This window comes from Coenobita brevimanus, chromosome 1, assembly GCF_032717465.1.
Source record: "Coenobita brevimanus isolate Jiangsu-jjx chromosome 1, ASM3271746v2, whole genome shotgun sequence".
Classification (NCBI taxonomy): Eukaryota; Metazoa; Arthropoda; class Malacostraca; order Decapoda; family Coenobitidae; genus Coenobita; species Coenobita brevimanus.
The window spans coordinates 36,432,311-36,459,548 of NC_136954.1; the positions used below are offsets into that span (position 1 = coordinate 36,432,311).

Consider the following 27,238-nt stretch of genomic DNA (forward strand, 5'->3'; position numbering starts at 1 on the left):
GACCCTCCGTCTGTAAGTTCGTTGCAGGCGATGGCCCCTAGTTTTGATTAGAAGAGCGATGTTTGTGTAAGTAACTGCCTATCATTAGTTTGCCTTTCACCTTTTCTTGGTGGGGGGAGGGGAGATGGAATTAGAGAGAGAGAGAGAGAGAGAGAGTTGTGCTTCTGATGTCTGCTATAATAGTCTCTACATCTTTAATCCTGTCGTGCCTCCTCTTGACTTTCTTACTTCGTTCACATTTCCTTCTCCTGCTCCTGCTCCTCCTCGTTACCGTCTTCGTCATCTTGTTCATATTTCATGTCCCGTATTCTCTTTATTTCTCCTCCTCTTTCTGATCCTCGTCTCCTTCCTTTCTCTTCCATCTGTTTTCCTAATTATCTTCTTTTGCTTTTCTTTCCTCTTCCATTTTCTCGTGCTTTGTCTTTTTTTCTTCCTCATCGTTTTGCGTATTCCATTTACCAATTCATCATTCTTGTTTTTGTCTCTTTTCTCATTTTCATCCTCTATATCATGCATTTTATTACCTTTCTTCTTATCTTCATTACCAGACATTTTTCTCATTATTTTCTTATATTGATTCTTAGTTCATGCTTTTTTCTTTTTTTTCAATAGCTAATTAATCTCTCTCTCTCTCTCTCTCTCTCTCTCTCTCTCTCTCTCTCTCTCTCTCTCTCTCTCTCCTTTTGTACGTTGAATCTCCTCCCTTCACCCTGCGTCTTTCACTTTCCTTTGTAGTGATCTTTATATCCTATTTCTCCCCGCCCTCCACTACCACTCGTTTTTTTGTATTTTTTTTATACTCCTCCTCTTCCTCTTCTTATCCATTTGTACTCCTTTGTCTTCCTCTCTCTTTATTCCCTCACTCTCCTTCCCTCCCACTCTTCATTGTACATTTTTTTATTGTTTCCCTCTCCTCCTTCCTTCTCCTGCATTTCATTTTGTACTCCTTTGCACTCCCCTTGTAGTGCCCCATCTCATCTTACTGTACTCTCCATCTCGATATTCTTTGTATTCCTTTGCACCATTTTTCCTCCCCTCCCTTTACCTTCCCTTTGTACTACTTTGTATTCCTCTCCTGTCAGTCCCTCTCACCACATTTTCAATTCCTTTTTATTGTTTCTCTTCCCCTCCCTGTAATCTCACATTGTATTCACTTGTACATTCATAGTCTCACTCCAGCACTGCTCGCTTCTTGTACTCCTTTGAACCCTCTTTTATCCCTTTGTACTCCTCCTCCCTCTTTCACTTTCTTTAATCATCCTGTATATTTTTCTTCCTCTCCCTCCTTCCATCCACCCTCTCTCTATTATCTTATATTACTTGGCAGCCTACTCCCCTGCCTCATATCATTTGGTGTTTTCTGTACTTTCTGTATTCCTTTGCATTCTCTCTCTCTCTCTCTCTCTCTCTCTCTCTCTGATATCCAGTTTCCTCCATCCCTATTTTTCGTTTCTGCCTCTCGCTTTCCATGTCATCTCTCTCTCTCTCTCTCTCTCTCTCTCCTCTCTCTCTCTTTCCCCTCTTCCCTCCTCTCTCTCTCTTTCCCCTCCTCCGTTGCTCGCTCTATCCTCCCTCTCTCTCACTTTCACAGTTCTCAGTAATTCCCTTTGTCCATTATCCCTCGCATGTGCCGTTAAATAATTTTTCGTTCTCTCTCTCTCTCTCTCTCTCTCTCTCTCGTCATCATTTCCTTCACCTCACTAATGAACTTGGCATGTATCTCTCTCACTTTAACTCATGTGCTTCATTTTTCCATCTGTCACTCACACGTATAACCATCCACTCAGGTGATGGGCGAGAGGTGGGAGCGTGACGTGAAGGAATACGGTGCCGTCAACATCACCGGGTTCCGTATAGTGGACACGTCCAGCCCCTTCGTCAGGGACTTCCTCAGGACATGGTCTACACTGGATCCAAAGCTGTTCCCGGGCGCTGGCCACGGCTATATCTCGGTGAGTACCCGCTTATTATTATTATTATTATTATTATTATTATTATTATTATTATTATTATTATTCTTCCCGGGCGCTGGCCACGGCTATATCTCGGTGAGTACCCGCTTATTATTATTATTATTATTATTATTATTATTATTCCCGGGCGCTGGCCACGGCTATATCTCGGTGAGTACCCGCTTATTATTATTATTATTATTATTATTATTATTATTCCCGGGCGCTGGCCACGGCTATATCTCGGTGAGTACCCGGTTATTATTATTATTATTATTATTATTATTATTCCCGGGCGCTGGCCACGGCTATATCTCGGTGAGTACCCGGTTATTATTATTATTATTATTATTATTATTCCCGGGCGCTGGCCACGGCTATATCTCAGTGAGTACCCAGTTATTATTATTATTATTATTATTATTATTATTTCCGGCGCTGGCGACGAATATATCTCGGGAAGTACCTAGCTGTTATTATTATTATTATTATTATTATTATTATTATTGCTATTCAGAGTGTCGATAATTCCTTGTAAGCTGTGGCGATGGATTGTTTTTCCACCCTGATTTAGAGTTATAGTTTTGCTGTGACAGTGGTAGTAGGTATTGCAAGACAATGTTGTCTCATACCAGTATGGTGACGAAGGAAGGCTTCTGATATTCGGAGAGGAATGAGAAATGTGGTCAAGAAAAAATTCCTGGTGTCGATTGTCGGTGAAGTTTCTGCTCGTTATTATTATTATTATTATTATTATTATTATTGCTATTATTATTATTATTATTATTATTATTATTATTATTATTACTACTACTACTACTACTACTACTACCACTACTACTACTGCTACTACTACTACTATTATTATTATTATTATTATTATTATTATGATTATGCGTAGTAGGTTAACGTGATCATTTTGCTTTTTTGAGGGTGGCGGGTAAAAATGATTTCTAAAGAACTGCTTTGTGATTTTCAAATATTGGTTCGTAACAGTATGTACTAAGTCTCTCCGACAAGGCGAGTTTGTTTTCACCCCTGTTTGTTTGTATGTTATCAGGATTACTTATAAACTAAGAGAGATTTGGATCAAATTTGGTGGGTAGATAACCCATGTTTGTCTGTCTGTTAGCAGGATTACTCAAAAACTAAAAGAAAGATTTGGACCAAATTTGGTGGGTATGTAGCCCATGCCCCAGGGAACAATCAGTTAACTTTGGGGGCCGATCCGGATCGTATTACAGGTTCTGGATCCGGAAAACATGTTTTTGCGAAACTCTGGTCAATGATGGGAAAATCTAACCCATTATGAAGAGTGGTTTGGAAATTACGTTGCCCTTGCCGGAGTGATGCTCTCCACTGAGTGCCCCTCTACTTTGGAATATATTATCAGTATTGGAGGGCCGTGTAGATTTTGGAATTTTTCTTTTTGAATTGACTGGATGAGACAGATGCATGTCGGTAAGTACTGAAATTGTTTCTCTTGGTGAGTGAGATGTTTTGCCATCAATGTATAATCTGCCGGCAAAAATTCCTGGCTGTGTATTATTTACTGCAATACTTACACATTAGTTTGGCCCGGATTTCGTCCTTTTGAGGATTATTTCACGTAACTCTGTGGCAGAAAAGACAATGCTACGGCTGTGCATCTTTTTTATTGCGCTTCATTGTGACTAGCATCATATTTTACTGTTTATCTGCTGTTACAGTTCAGTATTCAAGACAGAGAAACGTCAGTCTGAGGCCAAGTTACAGTGAAAGTGTATAGCAAAATTTCCCGGCTGTTCTAGGGTTATACCGTTTGTACTCAAACCTGGCCCAGTTTTTCGTCCTTTTGCAGCCTATTTCTCGTAGCATAGTGACAGAAAAAGATAAGGCTACGGCTCTACGTCCTTTTCATAGCACTTCTTCGTGACTAGGTTCGTATTTTAGTCTTAATTCATAGTTACAGATCAGCATGCAAAATGGAAAGATGGCAATTTTAGGACATGTTAGAGTAAAAAAAAAAAAAAGGTGTAATCGTGCATTCCAGAGTCATAGATACTAATCACCCTTGCCTCAGTCTGAAAGGTAGTCGTGACCTTGCACACCAATGACATGTTGTTGATGGTTCGAAGTAATTCTAGACTGCACGAGTGTCATTGACAACTGCTGCTCGTATATTCAAACGGCCTTCGAATGACCACCTTAGCACTGAACAGCGGGCCCTGGTTACGACGTACGAGAGTTTAAGGTGAAAATATGACTTTTGACTCTGCTGTATTACCATTCAGTGTGCTTAATTAAAATAATTAACATATACAGTAAACACGGGAATGTAGAATCAGCATCGAAGGTCATGTCGCCTCCCCTGCCTCTCTCCACAAGCTTAAAATCAATGTGGCGTGCAGCATACGGCGCTCAAGACGCTGATCTGAGGCCAGATGAGGTCAGCAATGTCGGTTGCTGCGAATTTTAATAATCAAAGTGCTTGGAGAGAAAAATTGGATTGACAACAGGACTTCCGATGCCTACTTTATAATAAGAAGCCAAAATGATGGAGTCTGTAATTACTAGATCAAGTTCAGTCCTTTGTGCCAGTGGTGAAGGGAATTGTATTATTACTTTTGTGAGATGGAATGGTGTATGCGGAGAAAAAAATTGAAAGTCCCCAAATAAACTAGCTTACGGAAAAATTATACCCATACTTAGAATGTGCTTATTTAGAAGGTGAAACAGCTTCGGCCCGACTTGGACCCTCATCAGATAGCATGTGAAAAATGGCAGAACATGTGCATTGATACAAACGGAGTAAGAAAGAGACGGAAGGGGTGACATGTCTGAAGTGGATAGACGTTAGGGGAAACTGTTTTATCTGCCTCCAAAATTGCTTTCCAAAAGTTGGATATAAGTATTACTACTGAACACTTCACGGCTCTTTAATAAAAAGACTAAAAGTAACATGTATAAAGTATTATGTATAATAATAGGTTAAGCTATGGTTACGTGTCTGAGCTTTGTGGTAAATGGTGCATTCCTTAGGGAGACAGCTCAAAGGATTCGCTTGCCGGACTAGGCTACATTATAGTATAAAGATACACAACCTTCTACCACATGTAACAGGTATGTAAAGTTTTCTCCTTTTGGAACTGTGAGGAACACACACACACACACACACACACAGACACCACACACACTCACACACACACACACACACACACACACACACACACACACACACACACACACACACACACACACACCAAAGTATGTGTCTTTGAAAACCTCTGCCTCAAAAGTGACAAGGATTTGGAGAGAGAGAGAGAGAGAGAGAGAGAGAGAGAGAGAGAGAGAGAGAGAGAGAGAGAGAGAGAGAGAATGAGAATTACATTAAAACTCTTGCTTCCCTCAAAGAGCTCTACTTCCAGACAGGGAGAAAAGAATTTTATAATGTCTCCTCACCTTTCTAAGATCTCCTCCTCCTCCTTCTCCTCCTCCTCCTCCTCCTCCTCCTCCTCCTCCTATGCCCATATCGTTTTCCTGGCTCTGTAATGACACACTCGTCTAGTCTTGTCTTGTTACCGCTCTTGTCAAGCTCTTCAGATCATAATTAAGGTGTTTAGTTCGCTTTCACTACGCCCCCTCCTCATCTTCACCTCTCCTCTACCTCCATCTTCATTATGGCTTTCTTCTGTATTTCCCACCACTAATTTTACACACACACACACACACACACACACACACACACACACACACACACACACACACACACACACACACACTCTCTCTCTCTCTCTCTCTCTCTCTTTCTCTTTCTCTTTCTCATATCGGTCGGTTTGTCTGTGTCATTCTAACTGTCTGTTTCTCTACCTATCTATCTATGTCTATCTGTCTATCTGCCTATCTATCTGTCTCAGCTTCAACACTATCAGACCCCGAGATACAAACATGTCTTCTTTCCACCAGCCGACCCTATCCAGCCTAAGAATGGCCTCTCACCGTCTCAGCATTAACCCTTTGAAGTTAATGGATTCCCTGTGTGTATCAGTGTATACCTTGACTCATGTGTCGTTTCCTTCTTGGCCTTCAGCAGTAACCTTCCACCCAGAGTGCTGGGCTTATACTGAATAGATAAGTGTCTAAGGAAACGAATAAATAAAAATCATAATCAACATAAACTTAGTCACAGCCAGAACAAGATACAGGTAATCATATAGTAAAGGTTAATGTTACAGGTACTTCTATACTGTATCATTATTTCCTCTGTACCAAGCACCTGTGTTATGTACCATTATTTCCTCTGTACCAAGCAACTTTATTATGTATCACCATCATGTCCTCTGTACCAAGCACCCGTATTATGTATCATTTCCTCTGTACCAAACACCTGTTTTATGTATCATCATTCCCTCTGTACCAAGCACCTGTATTATGTAAGATATCGTTTCCTCTGTATCAAACACCTTTATACTTTGTATCAAACACCTATATACTGTATCATTTCCTGTATCAAACACCTTAATAGTAACATCATTTCTTCTGTATCAGGCACCGTTATACTGTATCATCATTTCTTCTATATCAGGCACCGTTATACTGTATCATCATTTCTTCTGTATCAGGCACCGTTATACTGTATAATCATTTCCTCCATCAAACACCTGGATATTGTATCATTTCCAGTGTATCAAGCATCTCTATCCTCATTTCTTCTCAGTCTTGGTCTCTGCTTGAGTCCACAACTCTTACTTAAACTAAAAGCCAGAATAATTCCAGTTTTCCCCTACATCTCACTGTCCCATACACAAACTTTTTCTGTATCCTCCTACTTTCTCTATACTCATTTCAAAGCCAAAGGTGGCTGTTGTGTATATATACGCAACGACTTATCTTGCTCTCTTGTTCCTGAACTCGATTCTTCTGAATTCTCTACACTCTGGCTTCGGCTTTCCTGTCATTCTCCGACTAAATATATCTGTGCTGTTTACTTATCCCCTAATTCTACTGACTATCAAAAATTCTGTGACTATCTTACTTCTACGATGGAACACATTCTATCCATTTCTCCTTTCTCTGAAATCTCCATTCTAGGTGATTTCAATGTTCACCACCACCTTTGGCTCTCCTCTCCTTTCACTGATCCACCTGGTGAACAAGCCTACATCTTTTCTATCCTTAATGACCTAGAGCAGCTTGTACAGCACCCTACCCGTATCCCAGACCGCCTTGGAGAGAGCTCCAACATACTTGGCCTCTTCCTTACAACTAATCCTTCTGCTTACACTGTTAATCTTTTCTCTCCATTGGGCTCCTCCGATCACAACCTTATCACCTTAACCTGTCCTATCTCTCCAGTACGGCCTGTGGACCCTCCAGGGAAATGTCGCCTGTGGCATTTTGGAGCCGTGGATTGGGAGGCCCTCAGGCAGTACTTCTTTGATTTTCCCTGGAATGACTGTTGCTTCCATGGCTGGGAGCCATCTGAGTGGGCCTTGCGCATTACGGAGGTTATTCTCTCGGGCGTGGAAGCACACATTCCATTCTCATGTCCTTTGACTACGTGAGAAAGCCTTGGTTTAATCACGCTTGTTCTAATGCTGTCTGCAACAAGGAGAGGGCCTACAAAAGGTGCCGGAGCCAACTCACCCCTGAATCACATAATCTTTACGTTTCTGGCCGGAATCGTGCTAAGTCTTTTCTTCGCTCTGCTAAAAATAATTTCATCCGTACTAAATGCTCTCGACTCTCCAACTCGAATTCTTCCTGCCCCTTCTGGCACCTTGCCAGAAACCTTTCTAACAACTTTACCTCATCATCCTTCCCTCCTCTTTTCTACTCTGATGGTTCTGTAGCTATTTCTGCTACTGATAAAGCAGATCTCTTCGCACAAACTTTCTCCTCCAATTCCACCTTAGACGATTCCGTTGCTGTTCCTCTGACTTCCTCATGGCTGACATTAAAGTTTCTTCAGCTGATGTATTTTCTGCCATCACTGGCCTCAATACTAACAAGTCATATGGGCCTGATGGGGTCCCTCCTGTTGTTCTCAAGAACTGTGCTTCTGTGCTTACACCTTGCCTAGGCAAATTCTTTCGCCTTTGTCTGTCAACTTGTACCTTTCCTTCTTGCTGGAAGTTTGCTCTCATTCAGCCAGTCCCAAAGAAGGGTGACCACTCCCAACCCTCCAACTATCGTCCAATTGCTTTAACGTCCTGTATTTCAAAAGTTTTTGAGTCAATTCTCAATAGAAAAATTTTAAGGCATCTTTCCTATCACAGCCTTCTTTCTGATCGTCAGTACAGGTTCCGTCAGGGACGCTCCACTGGCGATCTTCTCACTTACCTTTCAGACTCTTGGTCATCCTCCTTTCGGGACTTTGGCGAAAGCTTTGTCATTGCACTTGACATGTCAAAGGCTTTCGATCGAGTGTGGCATAAATCTTTAATTTCCAAACTGCCCTGTTACGGTTTTTGTCCTTCTATCTGTGCCTTCATCGCTAGCTTCCTTTCTGGTCGTTCTATAGCCGCTGTTGTAGACAGCCATCGTTCTTCTCCTAGATCTATCAACAGTGGTGTTCCTCAGGGCTCTGTCGTATCACCAACTCTCTTCCTTTTATTCATCAATGACCTTCTAAGCTGTACATCTAACCCTGCCACTCATACGCTGATGACTCCACCCTTCACCTTTCCATTCGGTTCCTGCAACGCCCCTCTCAGCAGTTACTTCAACAAACAAGGGATGAGGCCATGGGACACCTAATGTCTGACTTAGCTCGTATCTCTGACTGGGGTAAAAATAATCTGGTTGTTTTTAATGCATCTAAGACTCAGTTCTTAAACCTGTCAACCCGTCAAAATCTTCCACAGGTATACCCACTAATGTTTAATAATATTCAGCTTAACCCTGCATCATCCTTGAACATGCTTGGGGTTTCATTTACTCGGTACTTATCTTGGAAAGATCATATTACATCTCTTGTAAAATCTGCTTCCAAGAGATTGGGTGTGCTAAGCCGACTCTGTTTTTTTTTTACCCCTGCACAATTGTTGACTCTATACAGGGGTTTTATCCGCCCCTGTGTGGAGTACAACTCTCATGTGTGGGGAGGCTTCCCACATACAGCTCTTCTCAATAGGGTGGAGTCAAAGGATTTTCGTCTCATTAACTCTCCTCCTCTTACTGACTCCCTTCAACCTTTGTCTCTTCGCCGCACTGTTGCATCTTTATCTCTTTTCTGTCGCTACTTTAATGGTCACTGCTCCTATGAACTGTCTGCTTGCATTCCTCCACCTCTACAACGTGCGCGTAGCACCCGTCTAGCAGCAAACTCTCATCCCTTTTCTGTCCAACTCTCTAATGCAAGAGTTAACCGTTACTCTCAGTTCTTCATTTATGCAACAGGTCAACTCTGGAACTGTCTCCCTCTGTCTGTATTTCCTGCTGCCTATGATCTCCAATCTTTCAAACGCAGTGTGTCCAGGCATCTCGAAAATAATGGATCTTGAATTTGGCTCTCTCTTGTATTTTGTTTTTATCTTGGTGGGAACTCTTATTGCGCGCTCATGGCCTTTAGTTCCTTCTTCCTCGCATAAAAAAAAAAAACACAGCCCGATATATTTCTTGACTCAGGTCTCACTCCCTCCTCTTCCTCACGCCCTTCAAATAATTTTTCCCCAAACAACAGCCACGTCCTTCTTTTTTCTCCAGCTTTCCTTTCTTCCCTCCACCTTCCTTCCTTCCCTCCACCTTCCTTCCTTCCTCCTTTCCATCTTTCAGGCTTATTTTTTTTTTCCTTTCACTTTTTCACCTCTTCCTGCCATCTCTTTCTCTTCGTCTTTCATCAGTTCCATCTCTTCATCTCTTCCTTCCTACTCACCCTCTTCCATGTCTCCAACTCGCTTTTCCTTTTCCCTTCATATTCCTTCATATTCTTTCCATTTCTCCGCCTTCCTTTTTTCAGTGCCTTTCATTTTTTTCCTTCACCCCCCTCATCCTACCCCCTTTCTCCTCGCTCATTTTGCTGCTTCCCTCCCTTCTTTCCTCCTTCTTTGACTTTCTCTTACTTCCTCTTCTCCTCTTTCCTTCATTCTGTATAGTCTTTCCCTCTCTCTCTTTCCCTGTCTCTCCCTCCTTCTGTTTCCTCCTTTCCCTCTTTCCTACCTCCACTCTTTCCTACATCCTTTCTTTCCTACGTCCTCTATTTCTTATGTCGTCCCTTTCCTACCCGATTCTCTCCTCTATCGCATAGTTTTTTTTTTTTTTTTAAGTCCCTGCCTCTATCTCCTCCTCTCATCTCCCTCTCTCTTTCCTACATCCTCCTCTCCCCTCTCCGTCAGCTTTTATAGCCGTTCCCTCCCTCTCCTTCTCTTTCCTTCCTTCCTTCCCCTCATTCTTACCTCCATTCCCTCTTTCCTACCTCCCGTCTTTCCTCTCTTTCTCAGTTTTTTTTGTAGTATGCCCTTCCCTCTCCTTCTCATTCCTTCCTCCTTCCCTCCTTTCTTTCCCTCCTTTTCCCCTCCACTCCTCTTTCCATCCTCCCACCCTCTCCTTCTCTTTCCTTCCTCCTTCCCTCTCTTCCTCACCCTGCCCCACTTCCTCACCAATATTGCCTTGAAAATTTACCACATGATGCTCACTTTCCAATATTTTATGAGTCGGTGGCTTCTCCAAGGCTTTTCCAAGGCTTACTCCACCACGCACACAGGCCAATATTCTCGTCCGTTGAGGAAGCTCCTTAACACCTCCTCCAAAGCGATTTATTTTGCTTATTACACCTTGCTATGCTCTTCTGTGATATTTAAATCATTATAATATCAACATGCTCTTCATCGATAACGTAAAAAGTATACTAACCTTCCGTGTCCAAAAATAAATCGCTAAGGAAGAGTTGCTAGGGAGTCTCCTTGAGCGACGGGCCATAGAATACCACTGAAGAAAATACAGATACTTGTAAGGGCCCGGACACACTTGCCCCAGAACATTTGATCGACAAGGCGAAACGAAGTAGCCTACCGGGTTAGAGCTGCTTCATTATTCGAGTGTGAACATTGGAGGGACCCCTGAGCCTCGTTTCCTCTTGACGATCACACGTTCGGGGGCAAGTGTGTCCGGGCCCTTTGGCAGATACAAAGGGAAGAGCTGGTACTTGCAAATCCGAGAGAGAGAGAGAGAGAGAGAGAGAGAGAGAGAGAGAGAGAGAGAGAGAGAGAGAGAGAGAAATGCATACCCGACACAGAATACCATAAAAAAAAAAAAAATCTTTATATATAAATGGGAAGGATAGGTGTTTCACCTTACCCTGGCCTGGATTTTCGTTCTTTGTAGATTATTTCACGTAGTCCGCTGGTAAAGATAAAACTGCGATAAAACTGCGGGTCTACGTATTTTCCACAGCACTTCATCGTGACTAGCACCATATTCTAGTGTTAATCCTTCATTACAACTCAGCATTCAAGATGGAGTGATGGCAGTTTTAGGCCAAGTTAGCGTAAAATGAGTATAGTACATGTAAGACGAATGCAAGTACATATAAGGAAGTTAATCTCTTTGAGTCATCACATCATACATTACACTTAGTACATAACATACATAATGCAAGTACATGTAATGCTAAAGTACATGTTATAAAAGTGAAGCATGTTATACATAGAGTACATATTGAGACTCCCAGCCTTCTGCACTACAAGACCTGTATTCTCGTCGGTTAAGGAAGCTCCCCAACACCTCTTCCTAAGCGATTTGTTTTGCTAATTACTCTTACTGCACTCAACGGTGTCATTTAAAGCATTCCTTTGCCTCCATTTTCAGCATAAATAACATACAGATTCATATTATCCAGCCGTATGCTAAACTAAATCACTATGGCAGAGATGCTAGGGAGCTTCCTTGACCGACGAGAATATTGGCCCAAGTCATTCTCAGCTCGACCGTTTGGCGTTAGTTAATAATTATTACCAGAACAGTAGTACCACTGAGGCTCTTGTAACTCATTCTCAGCTGAACAAAATAATTTAGCGTTAACAGGGAGTTGTTCCGACCATGAGAGGGTTAATGGTACCAGGATTAACGCTCAGATTAGCACTCAGTCACCTGTGACTCATTCTCAGCTCAAGAAAATTGCTTAGCTTTAACGAGGATTTAATGGGTTAATAGAGGTTACTTGTATCCCTTCCAATTCTTTGTCTCCTTTGAGGTAAGTAAGATAAATTGGAGACAGCAGAAACAACAGTGCAAAAAGCCAGTGTATTGCTTATGAGCAGAACACGGGTCTGGCCAGCCTGGTTCAGCACACTGAGATTGGCGTACAGTACTTTACATATACAGGCTGCATCGTTTACTGCCTGTTGTCTTCATTTCTTCCACCACTACTACAAGCAACTCGCAGCAACTCCTACCATAGCCACTACCACCACCTGTACCATAACCGCTACTAATGCCTCAATCACCACCATAGCCACGACCACTACCAGTATTACCATCACAGGCTATCAGTAACGAATTTCTGCGATGTCCAACCAAAATCTCGTTCTGATATGTGATGATATATATATATATATATATATATATATATATATATATATATATATATATATATATATATATATATATATATTGTTACATAGCCTATGATTTCATCATCCTTTGTGTAATTTTAACGCACAGTTGCTGCATGTTTGATCACGAGCGTGTTCTGCCTCAGTCCCCCCCTTCTACCGTTATAGTAGAGTAAGTCGTTCTCTCTGTTATTCAGAGCGGGATTTTCAGCTCTTTGTCCCCATGGCTTCATTTGCGCGTCCTTCTTACAAGTTGTATCAAGCTCTCCTGGCCCCTATATAATGAGCTCAGTCTCTGCATCATTGCCACTTAGATCTGCTCCTCATTTTGTTCACATCTCTGTCCTCCCCTGTACAGATATTATTATTGTGAGTGCTCAAGAAATCTCCAAACATCTAGCAGCTGTGTGTAATTTGAGTATAAGTGTTATTGCATTTTTTCTTGTACTGTGTAGCATAGGGTTGGTTCTTGGGCCTAGTGAGGTTTTTGATTGATGTTGGGTTTTATGTCCGTCATTTTTGATAATAGTTTGTATCTGTAATAATTTATCTGGCATTCACTGAGTATTATCTGGTATCTCATTTTATCAGGGCTGACTTAGATAAATTTACTCTTGCTAATTTCGTGTTAATAGAGGCTATTGCAGTTAACCATATATTTAACCTGTTTATTTGCCATTACATTATCCTTATGAGTCCTGAATGTTTTGTTGTTAGTTTGAGCATTAAACTTTAACTTGTAATTTTACCTAACTCTTTTGTTTTGAACCTGGAACTTTACGGGACAGTAGTGACTCTTCGTATTCTCACTTAAAGTGTACGTTATCTTTCTCTGTTCTGTAACATAAATTTGGCGACCTCTTATCAGGATATTCAGGATATTATCATAAGAATATTGCTTGATATTTTGTGACTGTTACTTATTAATTATGTCTACTATTACTACACTTGATGAAGCCAAAGATTTTTTGTCAAATGTGCAAACAGTGTGTGATGTAGAAAACAGAACAAAGAATGAACTTAAGCTTGTTGCTCAACAATTGGGAATTGCTGTTCGCTCTCATCATTCTAAAGATCAAATTGTTGACATGATTAATGAAAGCTTGTTTAATGTAACTCCTCCAAATGAGCAAACGCAGATTGAATTAGCTAAGTTACAGCTAGCCCTGCAGGAGGCTAAGGCTAAGGAGGCGGAGGCTCGTGTTAATGAGGCAAATGCTCGTATTCAAGAGGCACAGGTACAGGCTCAGGCACAAATTGAACTTGCCAGGATTCAGGCAGACCATGAGTATCGCATGAAACAAGGTGGAACTGGATCATCTAGCTCTGATGATTTTGATGTGGCTAAAAATGTTAAACTTGTCCCTCCTTTTAATGAATCTGATTTAACTAAGCATTTTCAGTTGTTTGAGAGGGTAGCTACAGGTTTTAATTGGCCCAAGGAGTATTGGCCAGTACTCCTTCAAACTGTTCTCACCGGTAAAGCTCAAGTAACTTATGCATCTTTGCCTCAGGATCAATTTGATAATTATGATGTAGTTAAGAGCTTGATTCTTAAGGCCTATGAGCTTGTTCCTGAAGCCTATAGAGTAAAATTTAGGACAACTTACAAGCAAGATAAGCAATCCCATGTTGAGTATGCAAAAATCAAAGAAGATTTGTTAGAGCAGTGGTTAAATTCTAAGAATGTGGATTCTGATTTTGACAAATTTAAGCAGATGATTTTGCTGGAGGACTTCAAAAGGTGTATTAGTAAAGATGTAAGCCTATATCTTGATGAGAGAAGGATAGATAATTTGTCTGATGCTGCAGTTTTAGCTGATGAATATGTTCTCACTCACAAGAGATATTCTAAAGAAAAAGGGAAAGCTGAGAGTAAGTACGTTGCCTCTACTCAGAGTACAAGTAACAGGAAAGAGAATAAAGATGATGTTTCTCAGGAAGTAAATACCAGCTTCACCTCTAGATTTCAGAAAAGTAAATGTACTTATTGTAGTAAGCTTGGTCATACTACGGAGAAATGTTTCAGGAGACAGCGTGATGTGAACAAAAAGGAGTCTTTAAATATTCAGTCAATTGGTCTAGTGTCCACTCTTGAGAGTTCCCAGAATTCTTTAACTGAGTTAACTGAACCTGCTTTGAGGGGTAACTTAAATTCTCATGATGGAGCTCCTCTTTTGAGCAGTAACGTGGGTGACACTCTCAAGAGTTCATGTGCTAATTTCCTGTCTGATGGTTTTGTCAGTCCTCTGGACAGTAATGACAGGAAATCAGTTCAAATATATCGTGATACAGGTGCTTGCCAATCCCTTATGCTGACCAGTGTTCTAGGCTCTAATGTTAATTCCTCTGATGAAACTGTAATCTTACAAGGTGTAGGGAATAATTACTTCTCTGTCCCTCTGTGCAGAGTGAATTTAGAGTCTGGTTTTGTTAATGGTTCTGTTATGGTTGGGTTGGTTGAGACACTCCCAATGTCAGGTGTAACTTTCTTACTTAGAAATGATATTGGTGGAAGTCAAGTGTGTCCAGCTCCTCAGTTGTCTAGTGAGCCAGTGGCTGCGACCCAGGATTGTGATGTCCCTGATGTGTTCCCTGCATGTGCTGTCACTAGGGCTAAATCTAAAGTTACTGGTGATTTAGAGGATAATGATGATGATGATGTTATCCTAGCTGACACTTTTCTTGCTAATTTGGACCACTCACCAGATGAGGCAGTACCCCGTAGTGTTGATAATTTGTCTCGTCAAGAGTTGGTTGAGTTGCAGGTTGCTGACCCTGAGTTGAAAGGTCTAGCTAACTCTGCTTACAGTGAAGAAGAGTCAGCCGGTGCTTCTACTTGTTATTATGTAAAGTCAGGAGTACTTATGAGGAAGTGGAGACCCCCAACAGCATCAGCCGACTGTGAATGGGAGGTTGTACATCAAGTTGTCATCCCTCGTGTTTGTAGGCAGGATATCATTAGAGTGGCTCATGATTCCAGTTTGGCAGGACACCTTGGAGTGAGGAAGACTGTGGCACGCATTTTGAAACACTTCTACTGGCCAGGTATCTTCAGGGATGTTTCCTGGTATTGTAAGTCTTGTCACACCTGTCAAGTTGTGGGGAAGTGTAATCAGACCGAAAAGGTTGCACCTCTAGTTCCCATTCCTCCTTTTGAGGCGCCTTTCACCCGTGTGTTGGTGGATATTGTGGGCCCTCTTCCTAAGACTTCTTCAGGATTTTCTTATGTGTTGACCATGATTGATATGGCTACTCGTTATCCTGAAGCCATTCCACTTAGAAACATCTCAGCAAAGAACGTGGTTAAGGAAATGCTAGGGTTCTTCACAAAGTTTGGTCTGCCCAAGGAGGTACAGTCAGACCGAGGAAGTAATTTCATGTCAAATGTTTTCAAGCAGTCTCTGAAAGAGTTGGGCATCACCCAGATCACGTCTTCAGCTTACCATCCCCAGACCCAAGGAGCGTTGGAGAGATATCATCAAACACTCAAATCGATGCTCAAGAAATACTGTTTGGAACATCAGAAAGACTGGGATAAAGGTCTTCCATTCGTTGTGTTTGCCGCAAGAGAATCTCCAAATGAATCACTGGGCTTCTCACCTTTTGAACTACTGTTTGGCCATGAAGTAAGAGGACCCCTTAAGTTACTCAAGGAATGCTGGCTGTCGGAGGAAGATGACGTCAACCTGCTGGAGTATGTGATGAAGTTCAAAGAACGGCTGTCCACTGCTTTACAGCTGGCGAGAGAGAATTTAGGAGCTGCTCAGGAGAAGATGAAGACTTGGTATGATAAGAAGTCCAGGTTACGCCACTTTCAGCCAGGAGATCAGGTTTTGATTCTGCTACCAGTTCATGGGCAACCTCTTCAAGCCAAGTTTAGTGGCCCTTATTTCGTGGAGAAGAAACTCAGTGATGTCAACTATGTCATCGCCACACCAGATCGTAGAAAGAGCAAGCAACTATGTCACATCAACATGCTAAAGTTATATCACAGGCGGGACGAAAATAATCCAGTCTGCACTGTAGCTGTTCCACCCGAGTCTACAAGTGAAGTCCTCCCATGCAGCATGAGCCTGAGTGATAGTTTGGGGAAGAATCCTGATATCATGAATGATCTCCAGACTAAGCTTTCTCATCTACCTCCCAAGGAAAGGCAGGAGTTTTCGGCATTACTGCAGGAGTACCTGCAAGTGTTCCGTGCTACTCCAGGAAGAACCACTGTGTTGATGCATGATGTCGATGTTGGAGATGCAAAGCCAATTAAATTGCCTCCTTACCGTGTGAACCCAGTGAAAGTTCCTCTCATCCAGAAGGAGCTTGGCTACCTGTTGGACCACAAGATGATTGAGCCCTGTCAGAGCGAGTGGAGTTCTCCTGTCACTCTAGTCCCTAAGCCAGGTGGGTCACAGAGGCTTTGCATCGACTACAGACGTGTTAATCAGATAACTAAAACAGACACTTACCCTCTCCCTCGTGTGGAAGATTGCATAGACAAGATCGGAAAGGCTAGGTACATAAGTAAGTTTGATTTGTTAAAGGGATACTGGCAAGTACCTATGACTGAATGTGCTAGGGAGATCTCATGTTTTGTAACATTAGGAAAGACTTTTGCATGTTCTGTAATGCCATATACAGATTGTTTTAGAGTAATAAGAAATTTCCTTTGTAAATTTCTTTTTTCTTTGTGGGGAGGTGTTACATAGCCTATGATTTCATCATCCTTTGTGTAATTTTAACGCACAGTTGCTGCATGTTTGATCACGAGCGTGTTCTGCCTCAGTCCCCCCCTTCTACCGTTATAGTAGAGTAAGTCGTTCTCTCTGTTATTCAGAGCGGGATTTTCAGCTCTTTGTCCCCATGGCTTCATTTGCGCGTCCTTCTTACAAGTTGTATCAAGCTCTCCTGGCCCCTATATAATGAGCTCAGTCTCTGCATCATTGCCACTTAGATCTGCTCCTCATTTTGTTCACATCTCTGTCCTCCCCTGTACAGATATTATTATTGTGAGTGCTCAAGAAATCTCCAAACATCTAGCAGCTGTGTGTAATTTGAGTATAAGTGTTATTGCATTTTTTCTTGTACTGTGTAGCATAGGGTTGGTTCTTGGGCCTAGTGAGGTTTTTGATTGATGTTGGGTTTTATGTCCGTCATTTTTGATAATAGTTTGTATCTGTAATAATTTACCTGGCATTCACTGAGTATTATCTGGTATCTCATTTTATCAGGGCTGACTTAGATAAATTTACTCTTGCTAATTTCGTGTTAATAGAGGCTATTGCAGTTAACCATATATTTAACCTGTTTATTTGCCATTACATTATCCTTATGAGTCCTGAATGTTTTGTTGTTAGTTTGAGCATTAAACTTTAACTTGTAATTTTACCTAACTCTTTTGTTTTGAACCTGGAACTTTACGGGACAGTAGTGACTCTTAGTATTCTCACTTAAAGTGTACGTTATCTTTCTCTGTTCCGTAACAATATATATATATATATATATATATATATATATATATATATATATATATAGAGAGAGAGAGAGAGAGAGAGAGAGAGAGAGAGAGAGAGAGAGAGAGTGTGTGTGTACGATGAAAAAGGAGAATAGGTGAGAGTAAGGTGAAGAAAGGAAGGAAGTAAAAAGACTGAGCGAAAGAACAGACAAGGAAAGAAGCTGGAAAACAAAAGACGAAAGAGTAAAAGCTTTGGAAGCAAAAATGGTGGTGTTGGATGGCAGTAAAAAAGAATATAAATAAAACTAAGAGAAAAATTACGAAGAAACGTCAGAGAAAGCAAATATATGCACACAAGACGAACAAGGAAGGAAGCAAGGGAAGAAAATTGAGGGAAAAAAAGACAAGGAATGTATCAGAGGATGCGATCCGGAAATGGAAATAGCAAGAAGGATAAGAGAAAAAAAGCAAATTTAAGTTTACATCTAAAATGGAGTCTTATTTTTTCGCGTCCTCTCGAAAATCGGACTCTCTCTCTCTCTCTCTCTCTCTCTCTCTCTCTCTCTCTCTCTCTCTCATTTGTATGTGTATAAGAGTATCTGTGTATTTGTGTATATGATTAGATAGATAGGTTGATAGATAGGTTGATAGATAGCTCCGTATGTCTTCTTTGTACCTATCTGTTTCTATCTTTATTTCTTCTGTATTTTGTCAGTCACTCAATCCGTTTATCAATCCCACCTACCACTGTCACCATCGCATCACCGTCATTATCGACGCTATCATTACTGAAGCACAAAGGCAGTCACCACAACTGCCTCCAGTATCTTACCTCTCACCATCGACCTAACCCTCACCATTGTTACCATAGCCACCAACAGCATCAACAAAGCTCCCACCATCATACTCATTACTACTTCCATCTTCACCCCAATTACTGTGATTATTAAGTCGGTATATGCCACGAAGGATCACCACCACCATCACCACCACCACCACCACCACCACCACCTATACCAACGAGAACAAGGCTGGCTATGGCCCCTACCATTACCATTACAACTAAACCTACCACCACAGCTACAACCATTACCATGATCCTGCCACCAGTGTTGCCTGGCCTTGTTACAGTCTCCTTTATCAGTAACACCAACGACAATTATCATAACTAATAATTCTTTCACCGTGCTTGTTATGTTTACCACTTCACCACCACCTCCACTATGGCTGCCACCTCCACTGTGGCTGCTACCTCCACTGTGGCTGCTACCTCCACCACAACTCCTACCACTCTCGTTCCACACACTTACAATAGCAGAAATGAGTACTACCACAACTCAACTACTACAACTACCACAGTCACCCATTAACCACCACTACTACCACCTTTATTCCACAACTACCACAACTACTAATCTACACACAGCCCTTCAGAATCCAAAAATATGTACCTCCCACCTACCACAATCACTGCTATCTCAGACTGCAACCATCACATCTACCACTAACAGCGAACACCCACTCCTGTCATATCTACAACTACCACTTCCTCCACAGCTACCACAGTCCTTCAACAACCACCATAACTACCACAATTACCAGCATCCCCTGCGCGACGAGACTCTCTCCCTCTCTCTCTCTCTCTCTCTCTCTCTCTCTCTCTCATCTCGTTGTTATTTTAAATTAAGAGGATTTCCCTTCAGACAACAAAAACGTTCACCCTATTTTCTCATTCATTCATTCATCATCTAATCCTACATTGCTCCATGAGGAGCGTAGGAGCCCGGAGCTAGGCAGTTGGTCCCGAAATTTAAGAGGAGAGTGACCAGCCTCACTCATCCCTGAGTGGCATTACATGAGCAATCAACCCCAACCATCCCATGGATATAAACCTTCACCGGCTCAGTCCGATTGGAGCGCAATATTTACCCACTAAACCACCAGGCGCCAAAATTTGGTTATATGGTTACCACCCAGCTTAATAAATGGTTTCCTGGTATACGGGAAACCATCTGGCTTGTCACTCAGTGAAGAGTCACCCACAGGCAGAAGGAAGAGGAAAGAATGAAGGAAAGAAAGACAGAAGAGGGAGTGTAAAGTCACCCGTAGGCAGAAGGACAAGGAAAGAATGAAGTAAAGAAAGACAGAAGAGGATGGAAGGAATGAAGGATGGAGAAGAGGAAAGGGCAGACACCCGAGAGCAGCACTACATCGAGTGAGTGGATCAAGAACGTTTATTGGCAAGGAAACGTTTAAACAGATTCCTCACTTAACCTGCAAATTTTAACAGCACTGATAAAAAAAGAAGAAAGCAGAAATTTCCTATGTCTCGCATTCTCTTTGATTAATACGGCAAATTTAAGGCGACTTCCATCTTGTAACAAAGGTAGGTTTTTGTACCACATGTCCTAACTAAGATTTTTTAGATGATTATGTATTTTATTTATTTAAATATATATTTATTTTTATACTTTCAGTTTCTGTTCTCTATGATCCACAAAGAAACTTATGATCAGTTCCTTTTCGTAACAGAGATAATTTTTGTATAACCTGCTCTAGCCTAGATTATGTATTTATTCAGCAACGTTATTTTAATGTACTGTTATTTTGGATTATCCCATGTCTTCTTCCTGGAATAAAAAATTACTTACGAACGGAAAATTAACTTCCCATACCCCCAAGTCTCCCTATAACTGGAATTTTTAGTTTCGAAAGAAAAATATATCGTCCATGCAAACACAGCACTATTTTTTCTTTTTTTTTTGTGTCCGACTCTGGGCATAGGCTTCACAGCCTGCTCTCAAGGTCCAGCAGTCCTCCTACATACCATACACCTCTCTACATGTCACCGCTTCGGCGCTAACACCCATCGTCCATATTGAATACATGCTAGGGCTGTCTCATACAGGACTGGTGTATTGGTATTAGCGGAGGTACTTTTATGACATGTCGACGGGTCATCTGGTAGATCAGGAAAGTCTGCTTTTATGAAATTCAAATCCTTAAACTGTTCCCTGCCCCAGCCGGGATGCGAACCTGGGTCCATCAGGACTGCAGGCCGCCTCTTTACCGATTCAGCCACCGCCTCCCCCAAATTGTTTATTATAATGTATTTATCATTAACTGTACTGTATCCCGTTTACCTTTTCTACATTGTCTCTTATGCCTCCTCCTCCTCCTCCTCCTCCTCCTCCTCCTCCTCCTCCTCCCACCGTTTCCCTTCTCTCCTTCTTCTCACAGCAAATATTAGCCTACCAAGGATCCCATCAGTCTTGACAGTAATTTCCGGGTCGTACATTTGTTTCCCACCCCAGCGCCAACTTCCACAAGAGGTGAAGCCTTCCCGCCCTCTCTAAATGTCTTGTCAACTGCCTAAGATTAATGTTTTTGTGGTTCGTCGTCCCCCCCGCTCCCCTTTGTGTGTGTGTGTGTAAACACACACACACAAAGGGGAGCGGGGGGGAATTGATATTGTGACATTTGCCCTCTCATGACATGTAGTATTCCACCGCCAAAAGATTTAGGTTTAAGAGAGTAAGTCAAAGAGTCCTGAGAGTATAATTGGCTGAATGTTTACATCCAGAATTCTTTTTTTTTTCTCTCTCTGACAGCTGTAATAAAAAATGAAAGATGTATTAACCCCTTCACTACGGTGACATTGTATGATTTATTTATGATACCACCAGAAGATTACATTCAGTTTAAGTAAGAGTTTAGTAGTGAATACGTTAGACACCAAACCCATTTTGCCTATTATATACGAAGTCTTTTTGATAAGCTTAATGTTGTGGCCTGGTGGTACCGGTAGCATTAGTATAACAAATGACGTCATTGGGACAATATTATGTAGCTGTGAATACCTCCGTCAACGAAGCTGGAGGAGTTTTTTTTTTATACTGGTATGTTTCTCTCTCTCTCTCTCTCTCTCTCTCTCTCTCTCTCTCTCCTATATCAGCCATTACCCCTTTGATAGATTGTCACGAGGAAAGAGTAAATTATTATTTTTTTTACCCATACTCGTAGGCCACCCATGCTAATATGTGATTGGTTTAATGACACACACACACACACACACACACACACACACACACACACACACACACACACACACACACACACACACACACACACACACACACACACACACACACACACACACACACACTCTCTCTCTCTCTCTCTCTCTCTCTCTCTCTTTCTCTCTCTCCCTTTATTAATTCTTTTCCTGTCTTTCTTCGATTTCATTTATTTATTTTTTTAGCTTAACCAGCTTTGGTTATAGGCCCGTATTCTCGTTGGGTAAATGGGCTCCCTAGCATCTCTTCCTTAGCGATTTATTCTTGGATATGGCTGGTTGGTATCCTTTTGTACGTTATTTATGCAGAGTATGGCGATGTATGAAAGATTTATATAACGCAGAATAGAACAGTACGGTGTAATAAGGAAAATAAATCGGTTAGGAAAATGAGTTAGGCAGCTTTCTTAACTGACGAGAATACAGGCCATAGACTTCAATGACTCAACAGTTCTCCTAAGCTGAGTAAAATCGTCTGGCAGTAAGAGGAGTGAAATATGATGTGGTTAATCCCCTAATGATTGAGACAATTCCCTAGTATTACATTACAGCTTTTGTCAGAGGATTCTATTCAGCTGAGTGAAATTAGGATCCTGAGTATTTTAATCTGTCACTATCAGCTTTCTCATGGTCAGGCGAACTCGATTTTTTAAAGCTGACGCCAGACGGTTTTATTCAGCTGACGCCAGACGGTGTTTTCAGCTGACGCCAGAAGGTTTTTTTTAGCTGACGCCAGACGGTTTTGTTAAGCTAACGCCAGACGGTTTTATTCAGCTAACGCCAAACGGTTTTATTCAGCTGACGTCAAACGGTTTTATTCAACTAACGTCAAACGGTTTTATTCAGCTGAGAGTGAGTCAACAGGAGACCAAGTCCATACAGTCTTTCTTGTTTCAAGGTCTGTCACTGCTTTTTAGTTTTCTTTCTTGCCAACATTTTCACTTTCCACCTCATTTTCTCCTCATCTCCCTTTCTTCCTGCTTTTCTTCTCATTTCCTCCTTATTCCAGCAATAATTGCTGATCTCATTCTCATTTTCCTTTATTCCTACTACTATTACTGTTCACATTTAGCTTTATATCTACACTTTCTGGTCTCATCTCTAATTGTTCTCACTACTGTTACCGGTCCTTTCATTAACTTTCCACTTTTGCACAGTCCACACTGATGTACCTACCTTCTGGTCATGATGATGATGATGATGATGATGTTGATGATGCTGATGATGATGGTGAGACTTGGGAACGACTGGAGGAGGAGGAGGAGGAGGAGGAGGAGGAAGAGAAAGAGGAAGAGAAGGATTACTAGGAGAGATAAGAAGTAGTGTAACAGTAGGAAGCAGATGATCAAGAAAAATGAAGTTAATGTAAGAGGAGAGGAGGAGGGATGAAACGAGGAAATGAGAAGAATGTGTAGAAGAGGGCAAAGATGGAGAAAATGGAGGAAAATGACGAGGGGGAGAAGAAAGTGGGGATATGAAGAGGGGGAGGAGAATAGAGAAGAAAATTGCACAGAAATGAGGACAGAAATGGGAGAAACAAGAGGAAGAGGGAAAGATGAGAAGAAAACAGAGGAAGTGGGGAAAGATGAAGAGAAGAAACAGTAAAAAAGTACGAGTATAAGATGAAGACAAAGAGGAGAGAGAGAGGATAAAGATGAAAAGAAGAGGGAAAATGAAAAGATGATTAATTATGAAAATGAGAAAGATGAGAGGCTTAAAGGAAGGGAAAGATTAAAAAAACAAAGAGCAAGGGGAGAGAGACGAAGAAAAGAGGGAGACAGAGAATGAAAAGAAAGTTGATGATGAAAATGGGAAAGATGAGGGAAGAGGGAAAGACGAAGATAATGAAGAAAGATGAAGAGAAAGAACAACTGAAGGAAATGGACTGGAGAATAATAGAAAAGATATAAAGAAAGGAGGGGAAAGATGAAAAGAAAGGAGGTGAAAGATGAAGAGAGAGGAGGGGAAAGATGAAGAGAAAGATGAAAAGAAAGGTGAAGAAAGAAGTAAAAGAAGAGACCGATCATGGAAGAGAGGAAATACAGAGAAAGGAGATAGGTGAAGAGAATGATAAGAAAGATGAAGACTGGTAAGTAGGGTGATAGGCCCATTTGGTCTTAAGGAGCCTCTGGCCTATATCACTGGAACACAGGCCTGGGGGAGGAGGGAGGAAGGAAGTAGAGAAGGAACGAACGAACAAACGAAGGAGATAATAATACCATATTAAGAGGGAGAAACGAGAGGGAAGAGATATCAGCGGGACTGAGGGAAATGTGAGGGAAGGATGATGAAGAAAGATAATCCAATAGGAAGAGGGTGTAATATGTGGACAGAAATTTTTACGTATAAAAAAGAAAAAATCTAGAGGTCCTTTTACATAGAAAGAAGGTAAGGCATTAGACAGAGATAACTTAGATATGATAGAATAAAAGATATGCAGGTACAGACATCGGACGTTTTATATACCGTATACTAACCTTTCTATCAACAGTATATGCCATTTTTTTCAGCCTGACACACACTTTTAGCTGGATAGGCCTTGAAGGACTCCTTTAGTGCGAGAAGTCTTTTTTAAGTTGAACTTAGTCGCTTAGAAGTAGGAAAAATAAAATGAAATAGGTACGTACTGGATGCGAAGGGATTATCGAAAAACAAAAAACTTGTTAATAGAAACCCAGAGTCAGTTTTCCTTTTCTGTTCGCCAGTCTGCTTCAAATACTTAAAATATACGTGTCAGTGTATTATTATTTTTTTGTAATTAATGAGAGAAATAATTAAGAGCAGGATTTTTTTATATGTATAAATTGATATCTTCTCATTTCCCTGAGTGGCAGCAGCATAATTGGCATAAAAAAACACTATCATTCTGGATATAATTTTAATTCTGAAAAAGTATAATTACGTTTTTATTTATACATTGAAGGTTAATGATATCTCAAAGCATCGACATCTAATGTTTGTAGGGTTCAATACCCTGGAAGGTTATGGGTATTATGATTGTAATTTTAATTTCTGCGGTTCCAAAAATCTTCAGTATTCAGTTACATCTAAAGCCAGGTGATTTTATTCGTTAGAGTGACCCAAAGGAGCTAGAGAGTTGATACGTGACTTTAAGCCTTTCGTGACAGGGCAGTGCTTAAACTGTCATCTCTTAATGTTGAACCCTGAGCTGTAACAAGAGGTTAACTGTAGAATATGGTACTAGTCACGATGAAGTTTCATGACAGGGATGTAGAGCCGCAGCATTGTTCTTTTCCGCCACTTAGGTACGCGAAAGAAGCTGCAAAATAACGAAAGTCTGGGCCAACTTAAAGTGAATGAGCTATATTCTTCTGTTTCAGCCAACGCCATACTGTTTTATTCAGCTAGAGATGCCTCACAGGAACCCAAGAATGTTAATACTGTCATCATTAACCCTCTCTTGGTGTGAATAGCTCTAGCACTGTTCCATGACACAGATATGCCCTTGGAGAATGCTTCAGCATGGTGCCTCTCGTAATATTATCTTGTGTCCTGAACCCGAAAATGTTAATTCTGTTACCATTAACCCGTTCAAGGTGGGAACAGCTCTTAATTTTTCAAGTAAAGATAGTCACAGGGTGTGAGGCATATAAGTATTTTAAAGATGTGTGATATACTCGTAACGTCACTTAATAAATCGTAACCATTAGACTAAGGTTTTCATGCAAAGCAATTTTTAGGTGTATGCAGGTGAATCATTAACATTAGTTACGGAGTGAAAGACTGAATGTCGATTACCTAGTGCAGTTGAGAAATGAATAGAAATGTTTGTCGCCTGTGTCTGTCTGTCTGTCTGTCTGTCTGTCTTTCTATCTATTTGTCTGTCTGTCTGTCTGCCTCAGTCTGTCTGTCTGTCTGTCTGCCTCAGTCTGTTAGTCTGTCAGTCTCTGTGTAGGTATGTACTTGTCTATATGTTTGTCAGGACCAACTTGCCTAGCCCCGGGCTCCTACGCTCCTCATGGGGCAACGTAGGATTGGATGATGGATGGATGGATGGATGTGTATCTGTCTTATCAAACCATTACCAAATGACGTTACGAATTTTAATCAAAGTAGGAATGTCCACTCCCTCTTTTCGTCTCCTCAACTTATCTCTTGTTACCTTTCCTCTCTTCACCATTCCTCTGCTCTCCTTTCGTCTCTCAAAACACCTCCCACTCCTACGCCTTCCTCTCGTATCCTCCAGGTGCAAAAAAAAAAAGGGGGGGGGGTGAGTGGCCTCTACCACCTAATACGCAAATGGACTACCGCGAGGAGGGAGGAAGAGATCAGTAGGGCGGAAGTAGTGGAAGCGATGAAGAAGATTAAGCTGGGAAAGGCCCCAGGAATTGATGGAGTGTGTGGTGAAATGCTTAGGTATGGGGGTGAGATTGTTGTGGAGTGGATATGGAAGTTGTGTAGATTGGCTTGGGAAGAGGGAAGGGTTCCAGAGGACTGGAAATCAGGTATAATTGTTCCTCTGTACAAAGGAAAAGGGGAGAGAGAAGTATGTGGTAACCATAGGGTATTTGCCTTCTTAGTGTGACTGGTAAAATATATGGTAGAATACTCATTGATAGGGTTAGGCATATGACAGAGGAGCTATAGTCTGACAAATCTAAACGTAGGGTTTTGGTGGAGTCACCCCCTCCCTGCACTGCTGCCACGTTTCCGAGCTGACCTCTCCATCAGCGATGACCTTGACACTGTTTCCCTCTTGCGATCTCCGTTTTTCTAATACCCCCTATACCCCTGCCACCAACACCCCCTATACCCCTACCCCCAACAACACCCCCATCAACAACACCCGCTATACCTCCACCACCAACACCTCCTATAAATATAGACCCCCACCATCAACACCTGTATAATAATTAGCCGTTGATAATTGCTATACTTTTATTGAGAGCATACATTCTACCCTATTGCTCAAACTCCCTAATCTTACAATCCCATCTGTCTTAATCCTTCCCACTGCCTTCGTTCCTAAATCCCTTAATTGATCTATTTTTAACCTAAGTGTCCCCACACCTTTTAAACCATTTACCTCTCTGTCACTATTCTCCACCATATGTATCAACTTGTATTATATTGTGTATAGAAATTTCATACTGTATGCTGTACTACTGTATAATGTATAAGAATACCCACTGTTTAGTGGAAATAAAGCTTTATTATTATTATTATTTCTCTCTCTCTCTCTCGCTCTCTCTCTCTCTCTCTCTCT

At 41.4% G+C, this 27,238-nt stretch overlaps 1 pseudogene; it reads left to right on the forward strand.

Annotated features, from left to right (window-relative positions):
- LOC145394155 (glutamate receptor 1-like) overlaps positions 1 to 27,238 on the forward strand; it is an 804,310-nt pseudogene that overhangs the window by 660,668 nt on the left and 116,404 nt on the right.